The 13,295-nt window shown below is 51.5% G+C and overlaps 1 protein-coding gene across 22 annotated transcripts in view; it reads left to right on the top strand.

Annotated features, from left to right (window-relative positions):
• The window catches only part of APBB2 (amyloid beta precursor protein binding family B member 2), a 397,255-nt gene that overhangs the window by 205,366 nt on the left and 178,594 nt on the right, over positions 1 to 13,295 (top strand). The gene's annotated exons all lie outside the window — the stretch shown is intronic.

Genomic DNA, 13,295 nt, shown 5'->3' with positions numbered 1-13,295 from the left:
TAGTGATGGGAAGGGTTGCCACAACAGAAGTGGGAGTCTGACCAGGGACCAGCATGAAGCCTGCAGTGCTGGGGTCCTTCCCGTGGGCCTTTAATATCTCCAAGGGCGTTGCTGTTTTACTCGGAAATTAGCGACTGTCTCTGTGAACATCATCAGAATGAAGGTTCACACTTGCGTGCAGACCAGAGTTTGGCAAACTAATGTTGGTGGCCCAAATCCAGCCCCTGTCTTTTTGCATAGGAGCGGATGGAGGGTTTTATGTGGTATGCACCTGCCTGCGTAGTCTCTGCTCCATCTCCTGACGTTCAAAGTCTAAGATTTGTGTGGTCCTGTGGAGAAACACGTTGCTCACCCGTATTGCTGGATGTGGTCCTTGTGCCTTCTTCAGGTGGGCGGGAGAGCGAGGCCGCCTGTTCCCAAGTCCACCAAGCTCGCTGTGCGAGCCACGCTTGCCTGGAACTCCAGAGTGGTTCTCGCTGTCTGAGGTTTCCACTCTGATCGTGTCCAGTGTCCCTGATCCCTAGGCCGGCACATTCACACTGCCGTTGAGTTCCTGTGGCTTCTTTTGCCTTCTTCCTGCCTCCCTCTCTGCCTCCCGATTAGCCTGCCAGGTCTGCTTGGTGAAGCCTGCTGCCGGCTTCTGCAGCGGCCGCCTTAGCAGTCGGAAGATTTGGCCTCGGCCGCTCTGTCCCCTCCTGTGTATGGCAAAAAAGAAAAATAATAAATAAAAGCTAAAAGACTCAGCACCTCTGTGTCAGGTCTGTGTGGGCACAGGGCCACACTGGTCCCTGGACACAGGAATTTATGGTTGTGTTTATGATGGTGCCGCTAAGTGTGGTCCCAGCCTTCGGTCAAGGGTGGCAGGACATCCGGGTGTGCTCTGGGTTGTTTCGGAGGCTCAGATGTCAACCTGGAATTTTCCTTCGCTTTCTTGCTGTTTTGGGATCATTGTGCTGCCTTTCAAGGCCAGGATGCTGTTCTTCGGTGGAATGTAGAACGGCATCCATTGAGCGCCAAAATTAGAAGCCTGTGGCTCGGGCTCTCCAAAGTTTCCATGCAGCTATTTGTGCCTGCATTAAAACTGGCATTTTTAAAGCATTCTGGGAATTGCTAATAGGACTGTGTCCTTGTGCATCATTGTTTATAGCCACCCATTCCTCAGCCTGCCTGTGCTTCCACTCCCATCCCTGGGCTGTAGGTGTCCGGACCCGTTGCAGTAGTCTCCAGACCCCGGCCTGCAGAGCTGACGCGTGCGTGGTGGCACTGAATCCTGTTTTCTAACGTACATGGAGCTGTATTTCAGTTGTGCTCAGGGTAACAGCCCCTGTAGTTCGTGCCCACTGAGTCTGTCATCTCCCTTACTGTCCCTCCTTATCGTCCTCTGCAAACCCAGGGGTGGTTCCAGACTTCGTTTCTTTTATTTCTGACTTGCAGAATCTCCCTTACTACTGCTCTGCTTCCTGCTTCCTGTTTTGCTTCCTATGGCTGTTCTAACGAATTGTTGCGGATTTTGTGACTTAAATCCCAATGTATTCCCTTATACTTTTGGAAGCCGGCGCGGTAGCTTCCTTCTGGAGGCTCTGCACGAGGAGCCACAGCCTTGGAGTTTTCAGCCTGCGAGCTGCCTGTCTTGCCCTTTCTCTGTCTTCAAAGCAGACCCCACCCCCAGCCTTGGCTCGCCTTGCCTTCTCCTCCTCTGTGGACAAGCCTCCCTCTGCCCCTGTTGTTATGAAGGTAACTGTGGTAGCAGGTGTGGCCCAGGCCACCCAGAGATCGCCTGTCTCAGGAGTTCGGCTTAACCACATCTGCAGAATGCCGTTGGTGCCTGGGTAAGGTGGCATTCAGCGGTGAGGTTGGCATGTTAATTTCTTTGAAGGACGGGCGCACTCTTCAGCCTATCACATCTCCCTTTTCTCAACCAGAACTTGTTCCTTTTCTGTTTACCAGCAACTATTTGCTGTTATAGGCACTAACGCACTTGTGCACATGTGAGCGCACGCACGCACACACACACAATTACTGCATTTATTTACGGAATCCTAGTTCCAACAAACAGCCACACAAGCAATCCATGTCTGAATTGCTATGCCAGGTACCTACCGTGGTGGGCTACTCGTTACCTGATGGGACTAAGAAGAAATGGCCAAAGGAAGCCATAAAGAGGCTCTGATTTCCAGGATTCTGTTTTGTTGACAAATCCCCCACTCCTGTTGTGTCAAACCCCAGCTAAGTCATTACAGTCTCTGCCCAAGTTGTCTTCCAATTCATGAGTTCGCTCTGTGACTGTTTCTAGCCTGTAATTAAAGTTCCCCATTGAGTCCTCAGACCATCACCACCTGCTGCCTCACAGGGTGGGCTTCAGCAAGAAGCTGGGTGGGAAGAGGAGGAGCCAGGACCTGAACCAGGCACTCCAGTACCGGCTGTTGGCGTCCCGAACAACAACTTAGCTGCCGCACCCAGCTCCCACCCCCACTTGTATATTTCCTTTGGCAAAAAAGTTATTCAAATCATTTGCTCACTTTAAAAGTGAGTTATCATTTTTTCTATTGTTTAAGCAATCTTTATATGATATTCTGTGTACTAGGCTTCCATCATATATTATATGCAGAACTTTCCCACTCTGTGGATTTTGCTCTCTTCCCACATACAAGTTTTTAATTTTTGTAAAGTCCAGTTTGTCTAGTTTTTTTTTGATTGCTTTTGCTTTTAATGTTACATCTAACGAAACATTGCTCTAAGCGAGGTCTTGGAGTTGTACCTCTGTGTTTTTTCCTGGGCATATTATATACCTCACTCTCATATTTAGGTAATTGTCTAACTTTGCCGTTTTACATGTGGGTATGTAGCTGTCCTAGCAGTATTCTTTGCAAAGATTATTCTTTCCCATCTTACAATAAGCCTGTCAATTTCTGTGAAGAATCCAAATGGATTTTGATGGGAATAATGTTATATTTCTAGATCACTGATGAAAGTATTGCTATTATTTTTTTTACAGAGGCAAACAGAGAGAGAGACACAGAGAGTACATGTTCCTATTTGCTGGTTTATTTCTCAGATGCCCACAGTGGCTGGGGCCAGGGCTGTGGGCTGCAGCTGGAAACTCAATCCAAGTCTCTCATGAGGGTGGCAGAAACCTAATTCCCTGAGCCATCACTGCTGCCTCTCAAGGTCCATACTGGCAGGAAACAAGTCAAAAGCCAGAGCTGGGAGTTGAACCCAGGTACTCTGATGTGGAGTGTGGGTGTTTTACGCACTAGGCTAACACTTACTTTCAAGCATTCTCAACATAATGATGTAGTCCTTCCACTTATTTTTGTCTTCTTTAATTTCTTTTAATGATGTTTTGTAGTTTTCAGTGTACAAATCTTACACTTCTGTTAAATTTACTCCTAAATATTGTATTTTTTCGGTACTATTATAAATGGAATTAAATTTTAACTGCTTTTTTTCGATTATTCATGGCTAGCAGATGGAAGTAGTATTGAGTGTTATATATTGATCTTGTGTATACTAAAATTTTCATTTCAGTGAAAGATATATTTATATCTTCCTTCACTTTTGCAATTTCTAGTAGATTTTGTCTAATTCACCTGCCATCCTTTCATACTGTTCTGTTTTTGCTTTTTCAATCATTTAAATGCATTTTGAAGTCTTTTTTAGATTCTCCTACTGCGTCTGGCTCTTGGGTACAGACTTTGCATTTGCATTGGCTCTCTTTTCTGGTGCACTGTTTCCTGGTTTGGGGTATGCAGGCCTCTTCAGTGAGGGTTTGGCGAGATTTCTGGGCGCCTAGGACTTTGAAAGTGCAGGGCAGTTTCTCGTTCACTTCAGTTTGTGCCCCATGGGCATCAGTGCTCCTGGCCCTGGGTGTGCACTCTTCCCAGCCTGGGGACCTGTTGCCACAGGGGCGTTGTGGAATTGGCTGCCCTGCATCCATGTGGGAGCCATCCTAAGATCTAGGTTCCTTCTCGGCAAGATGTGGCCCCTTCTCCTCTGCAGACTTGCAGAAGCTTAACCCCTGGACATGAGGGTCATGTCACGTTTCAATGCCCTTCTCAATCTCAAAGCCCCAGCTTTTTCTCCCTGGCTTTGGCTTTCTTCAGTTCCAGCCCAGGGATTTACTGCTTGCAACTTTGACTTTTCCTTTGTATTTAGAAAGTGGGTAGTTACCCCTTTCTTCGTGTTCGGAACCGGAGCCCTTCCCTGTCAGCTCAGCGCTCGTGTACTGCTGGAGCCTCATCCACACGGGCTGATGGAAGGCTCTGCGGACCCTTGAGCCACCCGATTGCAATCCCTCGTTTCCCCAGGACCTTAAACATAGTAGGTGTCAGACAAACATGAATTCAGTCCTGGGGTTCTTCTGCTGGGGTGCCGTGCACCACACTTTTGTTGCGTCATGAGAGGCAGTGCCATCCATGGCCACTTTACTCGTAGAACTCTGGTGGAATGAGAAGGCTATGCCAAGATGGCCGCTGGCAACAGAAACTGCCTGGCAACAGGCTGTGATTGGATGGCATTGGAAACCACATGGCAACGGAGCCTGCCTGCCAGCAGAATGTGATTGGATGGCTTCAGAAACTGCATGGCAACAGGCTGTGATTGGTTAGGGCATAGACCGCACTTTGACCAGATTGGCCGCCTTGGCTGTTTAAGCTACTGTACCAGCTGAAATAAACGAGTCTGTGGGCTGCTCCCCTCTGACCTGCTTTCACCCGGCTCCTGGGGTCTCTGTGGTGACTCCACGCCTCTTGCCCCCACCACGCTCCTCCTCTCAGAACGAATCCACAGTAACAGAACACACTTCCTGTCCCTGTGTCAGAGGCAACACATGGGCCTAGATTTCTGCTTCGCATTGGGACCCAGGCTGTGAAAGGGGGTGTCTTAGGCCTGCCGCCGCTGTATTCTAAGTACTCATCAATATTGTGCTTCTCCATATGTCTAGTACATAAGGCTCTATCTTGATACTAACCCTAATAAAGGTTACTCCTCTATATTAATCTTTCTCTGAAGAGAGGAGTTAAATTGTGATAGTCTAAATTAAAATCCCTTCTTTGTCACTTTGCATTCTTTAAGAACTTCCTCTATACTTCACATCCACTGAGTAGAAACTTGGAATCTTGCTTTGCTGTACCAAAAAAAAAAAAAAAAAAAAGTCTCCTTGTTGTTTGATGTTCTGGATCCATCTTGTTCGTCAGCGGGGACAAATGGGGAGAGCAGGGGTGAGAAGCCCCATAACATGTCCTCGGGGGAGGAACTGGGCACCTCGCGTCAAGTCTGATTTTCTGCAGAATGAGATTTGGAAGTGGTGGCCCAGTAGCCCTTGGAGGGGAGCACGGTGACTTCCTGTTCCCCTTCCATAGGCTCGCTCTCTGGCTCACTGTGTCTGTTCTAGAGTGCGGCGAGTCCCTTCGTGCCCAGTACTTTGACGATGGCAGGATTTCCTGAACTGCCTCTTCTCTTCCGTCAGAGGAAGACAGTGTGGAAGATGGGACCGATTGGAAATGGGCCCTTCTGCGTCTGAGGCCAGGCTTTGACCTGGAATGGGACAAGATTGAGGTGTCCTTGGGGAGGTGGCCCCAGCACCTCCTGCTAAGGGGTGGCAGGGAGGAAACCCCCCTCGCCACACTTGGAGACCCGAAGACCCCGAGACTTCTCTGTGCAGCCTTGGTAGGGAGAGAGGACAGTAGGCAACTTTATGGGGCAGTTTTGAAAGCAAAGAAATCAGCGTATTTTTGCAAAGTTCCTGGACACTTGCTCATCTGTGCAAACCTGAAATTGTTCCCGGGGGCGGTGAACTCTGATGACCTGAATGAAGGTCACGGAAATCCTTGCAAAATGAAACTGATAGAATCCAGAAGGGAATGAGCTGATGCATTTCAGAGTCACGGAACAGGTCAGTCGGTTATTAGCCTCTGGACTTTCTAGACCTTTCTGTTATGAATATATATTAAGAAATAGAAAATGGCAGGAGCACAGTATGGAATATTCTACAGCAAGTGCACTGTTAAAGGGCTACCTGTGCTTCTCCGTCAGTTTCTGCCCTTTGACTATGGAAGGTACTCACATCCGTGGGAATCTGCTTGTTTTCTCCCCGCCGGCTCTTCCCCAGGAGTGTCCAGTTCCGGGGAAAGTTGATCCTCATCTTCCAGGTTGCAGGAAAACCCTCAGGGAGCTGCAGCTACGTATTGCGTGTTTGGAACCTGATGCCCATACAGCCAGCATGGCCCCGCAGACTCTAGAAACACATGCTGACCTTCTGCCATCCTGTGCTCGGGACTGGGGCTTGGTTGGGCAGAGAGGATTTCCTGTTGTTTCTGAAGATCAGGAGACAGAAACTGTTTGATTTTGAGGTCACCATTCCTTACACTCGGTCTCGTTTAAAGGGGCTTCCTCATTTCCTGTTTGAGAGAAAAGGTGCAGGCCACCATTGTGGCACACTGGGTTAAGCTGCCGCCTGCAGTGCCGGCATCCCGTATGGATGCTGGCTCGAGTCCTGGCTGCTCCGCTTCCCATCCAGCTCCCTGCTAATGTGCCTTGGAAAGTAGCAGAGGATGGCCCAAGTCCTTGGGTCTCCAAACCCATGTGGGAAGCCCAGGTGAAGCTCCTGGCCTTGGCCTGGCCCAGCCCTGGCCGTTGGGGCCGTCTGGAGGAGGGAACTAGTAGACAGAAGGTGTCTCTCTCTCTCTCTCTCTCTCTCTCTCTCTCTCTCTCTCTCTCTTTCTCTCCCCCTCTCCCCCTCTCCCTCTCCCTCTCCCTCTCACCTCTATCGCTCTGTAACTCTGCCTTTCAAAGTGTCGGAGTTGGCATTGAACCCAGGCCACCTGACTCCAGGGTCTGTGCTCTTAACCACCGTGTGCCTATTTGGGTATAGAAGAGACGGGGTGACGAGGATGGATGTTGTGGGACAGGGAGGGAGATCCAAGGTCCCACCTGCAGCGGGGAGGGTCCTGGGGATGCAGTGTCCGTTTGGTGACCCCCTGGAAGAGTCAGGGATACAAAGTGACTTCGAGCCAGCCGTGGAAGCAGGATGTGCGGGGCACTGAGAGTGAAGCAGTGAGGTTGGGAAAGGTCTCCACTGCCGTGGAGCTTTGGGTAAAAATCCTCCCAGCTGTGTTGGTCATCGTGGGTTGTGTGCAGACCGCGGAGGAATGCGTGGTGGGGTGTGCGGTTCTGGACAGGGCCCACGTGGCTCGCGGAGACCCAGGATGAGCTCACTGGAGAAGCGATGTTTCAGCTACTGTCTGCAGCATGGGGGGAAGCCCAGCCAGTGACGAACCGAGGGAAGCTCATGCCAGGCTGGGGGCTCGGGGGGTGCTAAGGCGCGGGAAGGGGCCAGGGCCTGGGCGTACTGAGCATGGTGGGATGGGGTCGAGGGCGATGTTGGGGAAGCAAGTCAGACTTGCGGGCCTTGGGGTTCAGGATGTGTCCTCAGAGTAGCAAGGGAAGCCAGGGAAGGCCCAGTAGGGGGGTGGCGTGGTGTGAAGGGAGACCCAGGGTGCTAAGTGGGTGCACCTGTTTGATGCAGAAGGGCCAGGGCAGGAGACAAGAGCAAGGGGAAAGCAGCGTGAGATAGTGCACCTAGGACGCTTCCCGCTGCCTCAGTGCCTGAGAAGTCAGAGGTGGAGCTGCCGTGCCTTTCTGCCCAGGGAACAGGGAACCTGTCTCGGGGAAAACTCGGTACTGTTCAGGTTGTGGCGGGGCTTCCCGGCGACAAGGCCCGTAGCCCCTTGACTGCCAGTTGAGAGCTGTCTGTGGAGAGGGAGGAAAGTCCGAGCTCATGAATTTAAGACTGCAGCATTTTTGTCTGTGTGTTCTTACGGGCATTGGGATTTTTCAGATACTACTTTATAGAGGGTGGAAACGATACGGGGAGCAGAAAGCGTGGGAAACACTGAGATTATCTTCTCTGTTCATCACGTGACTTCCTTCTCCCATGCTGGAGACTCGAAAGCAGGCAGTTACCCACTCACCACCCCTCTCCTGCCCCAGTGTTCCCGACAGCGCCTGGATGTGCTTCCGGGAGGCATGAGGATCAACAGTGAACAGCGGATCGTGGTGGTCTGCAGGCCTACGTACCATCCTGAGCCCCGCTGTCCCAGGACTCCTTGTACTGAATATGGCCCTGTGATCTCATTCTGGCTACTAGACCCAAGAATGAGTTAACTGGGAGGAGAGAGGAGGGAGGGTTTTCTGGGAAAGGATTATCTATTGTTCTGATGAAACGGACACATGAGCCTTGTCACTGTTAGTTCCTTGCTTTTCCCTCTTTTTTCTGTCTTGAATGCTGATGAGATGGTTAGATATGCAGCAGCCATCCTGTCACCATGAGACAGTAAGCACGAACACAAGCTGCCCTGATGATGTTGTTGCTGCTGAGCCAACAGTAGCAGCCCTGGGTGTTCCAGCACCTTCTTGTTTGCCGTAGCCACTCTCGGGCTTTCTGATCCTCAGAGCTGACTCAGTGCTACAGGCAGCCCATGTGAAGACAGAGGGGTGGGAGCCTTTCCCATCTGCTGTGATAGCCTCATAAATGTCCTTGACATTCAGTGTGACCTTTTCCCCCGTGTGGAAACAGGCTCTGAGAAGAAACTTCTAACTTGAATTAAAAGTTGGTCACAGTTGCAAGTGATGAGTTGTGGCCTTAGAAATGTAATTTTCAAAATAAGTGAACTCGCAACAGCGAGTACAGTAGGGCTTTCATTCTTCACAGGCGTTATTATCTTCCTTATAGCCGTTTTTATGATCATCTTAGCCGGTTTCCCGGTGAGCTGCATTGTGTGTATTTATGGCTTTATAGGAACCAGCAGGACTAGAGGTGATAGCGTAAACAGTTCGATTTCTTGAAAATGGGAAGCGCCAGCCGACTCTCTAGGATTTCAGGGTAATGGTATTATTAAACTTCCTGCCTCTTTTCAAATTCCTTGTGGCTAAGTGCTAAGCTGGTGATTTTAAGAAATGCGAGGACTGGTTCTGTACATTTGTGGAGAAAAAAAACTTTATCCTGGAATTCCACTTGCTGAGTTGAGGGGTAGGGCGAAGTAATTTGGATTTTCTTCTGTCTGTCTTGGGCTTTGGATGTCACATTTGCAGGGATTGTTTTCCCCTGGGAGGTAGGAAAGGATCTGTGATACGTACCGTGGAGATGACCGAAGGTGCGGAATGAGAATTCTCCTCTGGTCTACTCGAACAAAGGACTCTAAGTAATCAGGTCATCAGATTGTAAGGAGAAAGGGATTCGGGACATCCCCTGGCAGGAATCTGTTTTTCTCTATAGCCTGCGAACTTCAGACCTCAAACCATTTCAGCCGTTGAAGGAACAAAAACAGGTGTAGGTACCCAGCACGCCCCCTCCTTGGTTATGAGATTGTTCCAAAGCCACCAGAAGCGCTGTGGCACCTCCAGGAGCTTCGTACGGCGCCCGCCCCTGCTACCTGCCAGACTTCCCAGCCGGAAGTGGTCCTCGGTCAGGTGGGGACGGGCCCTGTGACCCGGCGAGGCGTGCCGGCTTCATCGCTGCCTCCCGCTGGAGTCCCGGGTGGCAGTGCTCAGGTGGGATGAGGGCTCCAACTCGTCCCCAGAGCTGGGGAGGCTCCGGTGGGCACTGGCGGGAGGCAGCCCAAGCGGAGTGGGTGGAAGAGCACGCGCTGGCTTCGGTGGGGCTGCTGGCCCTGTGGAATCAGGTGCTGGAGGGTGGTTACGTCCAGGCGGATCAGGAGCGGGTTGGGGCGCGTCCAGTCAGTATGCTGAGACGTGGAGGGTCTGAGCCTATGGGTGGAGTGGGATCATTTTTACTTTGTTGCTTACCACATGGGAGCTCTTAAACTATTGATGATGCTGGCGACAGTGGCAGTTAACCCTTACAGACGCGCGCTATGTAGCTGCAACAGTTGGAGTGCTTTCCACTCCAATGAAGCATTCCCGCAATGTGTCATTCCCACAAGGCTGGAGTGTGGATGCCCTCCTCGTTAGCTCCATTTTACAGGGGTGCAGACTGAGGTTCGGTGACTTGCCCAGAGAAACACTCTTGGGGAACCGTGGACATGGAGTTCACACGCAGGGGTCTGGGCCAAAGTCCCAGCTGGCAGAGGTCTGGAGCGTGCGAGTGATGGTGGAGATAAAGGTGTTGGATTCTCCTAGGAAAGTGAATCTGTAGGAGTGCGCAGGTGCACCAGGGGCAGGTGCTGGGGATCAATGAGAAGTTGATTGTGGGCTCCAGGAGAGGTCCTGAAGCCTGGCCTTGGCAGTGACCTGGGAAATAAAGGGAGGAGAATTCTGAGTTAGGGGCTTGGGAGGACAGACAGATGGTAACAGGTCTCAAGCTGGTCATGGAGGCAGGAGACAGACAGAGTGGAGATGCCTGGGAAGCCGCTCGGATGCCCCCCTCCCTGGATTAGGGAAGCTGAGGGATTCCTTGGGAGAGTAACGGGCTGTTCTTACAGAGCCCTTTTCCTCTGTGGCACAGCTATGGGAGGCTGGCGTCAGCCCACAGTGGGTCTCAGGGGGTTGGGGCCAGCTTGTGATGGAGACGCTCAGGATTCTGCTGTGGCTTGTCCTGCGCCCAGCGTGCATCCAGGAGAGCAGAAGGAGGGGTGCGTGTGCACTTGCATTCGGGGAACACCTTTGCTCCAGCTTCCATGGCCGTGGTCTTTGACTTCTGCCTAAGTGCTGACGGGCAAGGCCAACTGTGGCTGGAGACACAGGACCTTGCTGTTTCTTTGGGAGGCTGCATCCTGTGTTGAGAGCAGCGCCCTGTACTCCAGGCGGCTGCAGCTGATGGGTCCAGGCCGAGCATGGCAGCCCTGGCCAGCTGTGTCTTCTGCGCTGAGTGCAGCCCCCGCTGGAGGGCCGAGAAGGGACAGCAGCAGGTGGCTGCAGGAGACCTGGAAAAAGCCCGGAAGTAGATGAGAGAGCGGACTTTGCAGTTTGGCTCCTGTTACGTTACAGTTTCTGCAGGCTGGGGTGTTTGCCTCTCTCTGTCCATTCGCTTCCTCTCCCTCCCTCCTCTTTTTTATTATCTTGCCTTAGAACAGGTGCTAATTGTGCAGTTAGTAAGTGTGACTGCCCCTGTTTGCTCTGTGACAATGGTTTTCGATCTTGATTCCTCTGGGAGGGGGAGCCCTGGCACGGCACAGAAGCCCATGCTGTGTGTGGAGTTAGCAGAGCTGTGCGCCGTGCTTGGCGTGGGGACGAGGAAGGGATCCAGACGACTGCCCTCAAAGCCCTTACCCCTTCAAGCCGGGAAAGCTGTCTGCTGTACTGGGTTTCAGTCCTGGCTCCGTCACCAGCACAGTGTCTGGGCTCCCTCTCCCTCCTCTGCAGTGGGGTTGGTGATGCTTTGAGCGCTGTTATGATACATCAGTGAGACATGGCTGAAAGACTGCCATGCACTTCTCAGATCGCCCTGTTCTCACCTAACTGAAAACTTCCGGATTGTACCTTGGAAAGTCTCAGAAATGCTAGGAGGGAGAAGAAATAAATCTAAGCTTTGTGTTAAATTGCTTCATGTATGCTTGTTGCATTTGCGGAGTAGCCATGTGAGGGACATTGGGTTTTTACTTTTGAAAAAAATTTAATTTGGAAGAGTTAGAGAGAGGGAGAGACAGAGAGAAAGAAGTCTTTCATCCACTGGTTCACTCTCCAAATGGCTGCAATAGCCGGGGCTGGGCCAAGCAAGAGCCAGGAACTTGATCCAGGCCTCCCAAGTGAGTGCAAGGGCCCAACCACTTGGGCCATCCCCCCTGCTTTCCCAGGTACATTAGTAGGGAGCTGGGTTGGAAGTGGGACAGCCAGGATGCAAGCCGGTGCCCACGTGGGATGCTGGCACTGCAGGCGGCAGCCTACCTTGCTGTGCCACAACATCGGGCCCTAGTGTTTTAAGATCTATTTTATTCATCTGAATGGCAGGGTTACACAGAGACAAAGTGCTATATTCCATCTGCTTTCCCAGGTGCCTTAGCAGGGGCCTGGATGGGAAGTGGAACGGCCAGGATTTGATGTGGTGCTCTGATAGGGGAAGCCAGCATCACAGGCAGCAGCTTAAATTGCTGTACCACAATGCACGCCCCAAGGGTTTTACTTCTGAGATGAGAGCTCTGAAGTTCAGAGAGGTTTAACGCAACATAGCCTCACCATCTGCTGTAGTCCATGTCCTTGAGCAATGATTCAGTGTCTTGCTGCCTGTTAGCCCATCCATCGAGTAGGGGTGGGAATGGATCAGGCATTGCGGGAGATGGTTAGTCGAGTTTTCTCCTGGTGCCTGCTCACAGTCAGTGGCAGGATCAGCATTAGGAAACTGCCACGTGCCTTCCAAGCCCCTGCGTGGAGAGAGCCTGCTTGATCTCTGTGTACCTTGTGTGCCGATGGGATTTCCCCGTCATTTCTCAATGGATTTGGTTTTCATAGACAGGGACTAAGGAAGTGACATTACATATGTCAGGATTTCGAGAGCGTGGGGAGAATGGAAGAGATCCAGGGGAAGGCAGGAGGCAGACCAGCAGTAGAGCTGCACACTGCTGCTGTGACGCGGCCGAAGAGAAGTTCTTCTTTTGTTCCGAACTTCTTCTTTTGTTTAAAAAAAAAAAAGAAAAAAAAAGATGTATTTATTTATTTGAACAGAGAGACAGACAGAGAGAGGTTTTCAATACACTGGTTCACTCTCCATATGGCCATAATGGCTGGAGCTGGGCCTATCTGAAGCCAGGAGCCTGGAGCTTCTTCTGGGTCTCCCATGTGGGTGCAGGGTCCCAAGGACTTGGGCCATCTTCCACTGCTTTCCCAGGCACATTAGCAAGGAGCTGGATTGGAAGTGGAGCAGCCAGGATTTGAACCAGTGCCCATATGGGATGCCGGCACTGCAGGCGGCGGCTTTACCCACTACACTACACAGTTGGCCTCTCCTAATTTCTTCTTAACATACCTTCATCTGGGGCTGGCGCTGTGCCACAGTGGGTTAAGCCACTGTTTGGGTCATCAGCATCCCAAGTCAAAGCCCTGGTTCTAGTCCTGGCTGCTCTGCTTACCATCCAGCTCCCTGCTAATGCGCCTGGGAAAGCAGCAGCAGATGGCCCAAGAGTTTGGGCCACCTGATACCCACGTGGGAGACCCGGATGGAGTTTGGGCCTCCTGGCTTTGGCCTGACGCAGGCTGGGCTGTGGCAGTCATTTGGGGAGTGAACTTGAGGGTAGAAGGTCACTCTTGCTCTTGCTCAGCTTTTCAAATAAATAAATAATCCTTTTCACGAAAGGAAGCTTCTGGAACCAGCAGGTGAATGGTCGGTGAACCCTGCAGCGAGTCTC

This window comes from Oryctolagus cuniculus, chromosome 2, assembly GCF_964237555.1.
Source record: "Oryctolagus cuniculus chromosome 2, mOryCun1.1, whole genome shotgun sequence".
In the NCBI taxonomy this organism is placed as follows: domain Eukaryota; kingdom Metazoa; phylum Chordata; class Mammalia; order Lagomorpha; family Leporidae; genus Oryctolagus; species Oryctolagus cuniculus.
The sequence above is the reverse complement of the archived record's forward strand: the minus strand, read 5'-3'. Positions and strand labels throughout refer to the sequence as shown.